Here is a 6,000-nt window from a genome sequence, read left to right on the forward strand (position 1 = left end):
TGATTTTACCCTTTAAAAACTCAAATCTGATTATTTGATGATGTCAAAAATATAGTTTGAAGTTAATATTTTCTATGGTGTCATTCATGAAGTAAAATTGTGATACACAAATAGGTACAAGGAAAACCTAATGTGTGTTACAAATAGTTGATTTTACCCCATAAATACTCATATTCGATTATGTGGGGATGTAAAATTAAACATTTTTAATGTCAAATTTTTAGATATCACATTTATAATCCTCGGATGTCATTATCAAATAATTAATATGTCACATTTTTAGGTATCACATTTTTACTTCACGAATGTAAAAAGAATATAGTTTGGAGTTAATAGCTTTTGTTGGTGCCATTACCAAAGGCCACTCGATAATATACATGGTCAAATTAGATACTATTATTATTAAATTATGTATCATATTTTTACTTCACGAATGTCATTATCAAATGTCACTCAATATTATCTTCAAACTATATATTTTGACATCGTCAAATAATTGGATATGAGTATTTAGATGGTAAAATCAACTAATTGTAACTCGAATTAGGTTTTCTTTGTACCAATATCACACTTTTACTTCTAAAATGACACCATAAAAATATTAACTTCAAACTATATTTTTGACATAATCAAATTTGAGTTTTTAAAAGGTAAAATCAAGTATATGTGAGATCCAATTATGTACTATTTGTACTAATTTAGATACCACATTTTTAATTCACAAATCTCATCATCAAAGACCACTCAATATTAGCTTCAAAATATATATTTTGACATCCTCAAATAATCTAATTTAAGTATTTCAAAGGTAAAATCAAGTATTTGTGGACTCGAATGATGTCTTATTGATCGAAAAAAACTTGCACCGTAAAATCCTAAGTAAAAATTTATAATATTCAAGTCGAAATAATCGCAAGTGCATGATGTCAAGTAATAATATAGTGTTCGAGAGTACGAGTATCGTTCCACTAGAGACTGTATTTCGCAATTGTTATTTCCAGTTATTAAATCTTTAGCAACGATAATTTGAATGATTGTTTATACTACTATGATTAAATAAAAACTCAAAGAAATGATTCACAACTTAAATGATGAAATAAATAAGCGAAATGATTGATTAAATATTCAATGATAAATGAATTTTTTGGGAATCTCGGTTCACCTACCCCTCGTCATTTACTTAATTCGTTCAACAGTGATCTACGCATCCGACAGGATTTCCTATCCAATTGAACACGTCCTCTCGAGCTATATATGCTAAACTAATTCTACCTAGTGAAGTAATTAAATCTCTTTAATTATTTATCAAATGAGAATTGCATGTCGTTCTATGAATTCCACTAGCTTTCGCCCTACCGGACTATTTCATATTTCTATGTAAATTGTAAATCCACGGATTATGCTACTCGTTCCTATCACGGGCTATGCTCTCGAACTCACTCGCAATATTAAATCGTTATTAAAGTTACCTACGCTTCAACAACGCAATGAAAACAATAGCACAATCAATAATAAATCAGAAGTCGATATGTGAATTAACTAAAGTCGGTTTCGGGGTAGGATCCCCCTAAATCCCAACAAATAATGAAAATTAGCTACACGAAGTCATGATTAAAATAAGCAAACAATGTTTATACAAGAAGAAATTAAACTAGAAATATGAGTCGTGACGAAAATGCGAAGAACGGTGCCTGGAAATATTCAAATATTCACTCCAAGCCTTGCCCCAAGCTTTTTTCTCTCTTCCAAACCATGGTGGCTGCTGAATAATTTCCATTTTCATCCCTTAGGGTTCCTTTTGTAGCCACTGAAACGTCTGCCATTTTTTTTTGCTTAAAATATACTAGAATTTTTTTTAAAGCTCTTGATAAATTCAGACGATACATATACATATATATATATACAAAATATTTTTGCATCATTTTAAAATAAAATCAACCAACTAGTATTTGAAAAATCCAAAGAATAGTTCAAAACGTCAAATCGTCTAACATTTAACCAAACCTAAAAAGAAATAAATTTGAAAAGCATATTCCATACTAAACCTCTCAAAAATATCTCAAAAGCATAAATAAAAAATCTTTAAAATCTTTAACTTAATCGTAAACGTAAATCATAATTGCGGAAAAATAAAAGCGCTGGTCCTCGGGTCATGTGCACCTTCAGTCCAGTCCGGTCAACCATCAAGACCTCCACCAAACTCACTTGCATCCATCACACCTAGTGAGTCTAAAGACTCAACACACCATAATCTTTATAACAAATAATACGTATAAAATCACAAGCAACAATGAAAATACTTTTTATGCAAAAATAACATTTTCATGACATGGATAACATAAACATCAACATTTTCCTTTTCCAAATTTCATAACATGTGTCTTTTTATCATGATCATAAAAATTTTCCTTTTTATTGAATTCAGATCGTTAATTATGACTTTTCTCATCCTCAAAAAGTCGATTGATCCATCTACATATAACCACAGTATTGGACGGCGGGGAAATCAACGATATTCTCTCGTCAACTGAGCATTGACATATCCTCATCGAATGGAAATACGATCGTCGGGCTCCTTCTGGGGTCTTCTCGCATAAATGGGCTCCCTCTGGGCCTTTTCCCTCACGATATACCCATTTTTATCCTCATATCATCAATAGTCACAATTCCTTCACTTCCTTCAACGTTTCATATTTTCATTACTTTATAAAAATCATATTTAATATCCTTTTTTTCTTTTTAAAAACAAGCATGCAACATATCCTTTTAACTTTATCGTTAAGTCATAATTTCCATGAATAAATCATAAAATTCCATAAACCTTTAACATGACCATTTCAGCATATAAAAATCCTTAAACATTTAAAATGATCATAATAGCATATAAAAAAGCATTCAGAGCACTGCCATGACTTTTATTCCAGGTGTAAAATTACCGTTTTACCTCTAGACGTAAAATTTCATATTTTTTACTTTTTCTTAATTTCATTGACTCTAACATGTCCCAAATAATCATTTAAGCTTAAATAAATTTTTCCATAATTTTATTTAGCTTGAATACAAGATTTTTTAATTAATCATTAATTATTCGTTTTTTTTATGCGTTTTAATCCTGAAAAATTTCAAATTTTAATATAAAATTCATAAATTAAAAAATTAAACTTTTTTTTATAATATTTTAACCCTCGTGAACCACGACTCGATCCCCGTGAGCCATGTTAGAACCTTTTTTGCCCTTAGACTCTTGTAACCGAACCCTAACCCTTTTCCCATGAGCTATCCTTCGTTTCCATCAAACCGCACCTTAGCCACCCCGATCCAGCCCCTTTCCAGACCACCTATTGACTATACTGACTAGCCAAGACCCCATGCCCCAGCCCCTAAGTCGCTGCAACCCTCTGCTCGAAGACAAGGACCTGCGCGAGCCACTCCTACACACGCCCACAACTCCTAGCTTCACTAGGACTCCTCGCCCAGGCCACCACCCGAGCCCTCACTCTCTGGACCAACCTTGGAACCCTTTGTGACCAAGACTAGACCAGCTAGCCCTCGCCTGAACCCTCCATGCAGCCGCCCCATCGCGGTCCGCACCCAAAATGCTCGAGAAGAGTTCTAGCGATCGCGGACTCTTCCCTGCATGCTAGGACCCTTCCAAACCCTTAACCCTAGTTCTCGCAGAGCCCCAGCCCAGCCCTGGCCAAGTTCTCGGTGAAGAGCACCTTAACCGAACCCTTTGTGATCAACCAAACAATAATTCGTTGCTTCTTGTTCGTTTACGTGTGCTGCGATTTATGTGTCCTAGAACCCTTTAAAACGTGTAAAAACAACACAAGTTCAACCCCTAATCATGGCAGCCTCATTAGATCACATCAAACCATAAGTTTTTGGAACATCAAACCATAAGTTTTTCTCAAGCATATGCAATATTTCGAAAATAATCATAAGAACATAATGCTTTTCATAACAACGAAATTTAAAATGAAAATACGATGTGATAGACGAGAAAAGGTGTAAAGGCTTAAAAATCCGTGCTTGAAAAATTGCGGATAATTTAAAAATTTTCTTTTTTTTTTTAAAATAAATAAAATTTCCCCATTCGTAATTGAACTGATAAATAAAGTGTTATGTTCAAAGTGGCAGCGGAAGAAATTAACATCTTTGCGAAATAACAGAAAAAGTTTATCCAACGATATAAAAAATGTTTGAACAATAAAAATAATAATCAATGCTGAACTGAGGTCCTCGGGTCCTACTATTGCCGACTCGAGCTGGCTCACTGGTCCCCGCCCTCGATCCAGACATCATCAGCACCTACAACAATCAAGTCTAGTGAGTCTAAAGACTCAACATGTATATATCGTAAATAACAAGTAAATAAATAGTAAAGTTTTGCATGAGATAAAAATATCATGTCATGAGGCATAATGTGAAAATAACTTGTCGTGAGCAATTATAATACGTGCATAACTGAACTGAAAATCACAATGAAAATGTTTGCTCCTTGGAGCCCTGTCATGAAATAACTGTAATAATTTTCTGGTGAGATTATGGTCTACGCAAGTGGTCCCTGAACTGAACTGAACTGAAATGAAATGACCGGTAATTGGCGACCGGGCCGGTGACTGGCGACCGGACTTAATAATGTATGTCTGATCAGACTACTGCAACAGTATACTGGGTGAAACAACTGAACTGACCGGTAACTGGCGACCGGGCCGGTAACTGGCGACTGGACTTAATCATGATAGTAAAGTGACCACAAGCAATATCGCATAAATCTCAAAATGAACATTTTTGCACGTAATATAATTAATTAACATAATTAAATATCTTGTCATAATTTTACTCAATGGATTGGATCGCTCTCAAGCTCGCTGCAACCTAAATATGCCATAAAGAATATGCAATAGTTTTAAAATGCGCAACTATGCAATTAAACCCGAAAGTGCGACAATTACGTCCAAAGACTCCGTATTTAATCATGACCCCGAACCAACCCGAACCAACACTGAACTAACATGTAGTCATGATTAAAATACGCCCAAAATGATGAAATAATGCTCCAAAAATGGTGAGGGTCGAAATCTAGGTGAAATGGAGGCCAAAACATGAAACGCTCTTTCGAGAGTCAATTTGGCACATCGCACCGTAAATTCTCGTACGACCTCAAAAACGATCCGAATCACAAACGACAAAAAACATGACCTTCCTAACTTGATGAGGCACTGTCCAGTCCAAGTCCATAGGCTAAAAGCCAACCGAGAACTCGAACGAGCCACTGAACCGTCACAGCAAGTTGCTGTCCAAAAATACAGTAGCTGTGCTTTGGTTTCTTGCGTCGATTGGGAGGCTAATGGCCATTGGGGCTTGAACCACCAACCAAAACCTCTTACCAACATCCCAAGGAATGATTTGAACCATGGCAAAGGGCCCTAGGCCAGCCACAATTCGAAATATTCCAGCAAACATCAGAAAAGGTTCACCCGAGAGCACCCTACATGCGTGTGTGGTGTTGTGTTTCGTTTGCTGTCTCGCGTCGTTCCAGTGGTCATTTGATTGACCATGGCACAATCTAGACATCTAGGGGCATGGTATGAACCCTGGCTAAGGGCCATAGGCCAACCAAGATCCACACCACTCCACCATTTTCGAAACATACTCATGCTGTCAAAAGAGAAAGCCGAAGGGCTGGGACTGTTCTTGAGTATTTTATTGTAAAACCGATTCACCATGGACCAAGCCACAAAAAGGGCGACTTAGTCACGTCTTAGACATGCTAGGGGAGTGATCTAACCATGGCTATAGGCCTTGTAGCAGCCATGATCAGATTTATATCCCTGATGACAGCAACATCCGATTTTCGAAAACACAAATGGACCAAATGGGGAGTTGCTGTCATTTTCTTGCTTTCCAGCGAGCATGGAGTTAAACCAATGGACAAATGTGGTCCTAATGCATCCTATTACATGTNTATAATATCAATAAGTATGTGGTTTAGGG

This window comes from Primulina huaijiensis, chromosome 1 (assembly GCF_012295235.1).
Source record: "Primulina huaijiensis isolate GDHJ02 chromosome 1, ASM1229523v2, whole genome shotgun sequence".
Taxonomy (NCBI): Eukaryota; Viridiplantae; Streptophyta; class Magnoliopsida; order Lamiales; family Gesneriaceae; genus Primulina; species Primulina huaijiensis.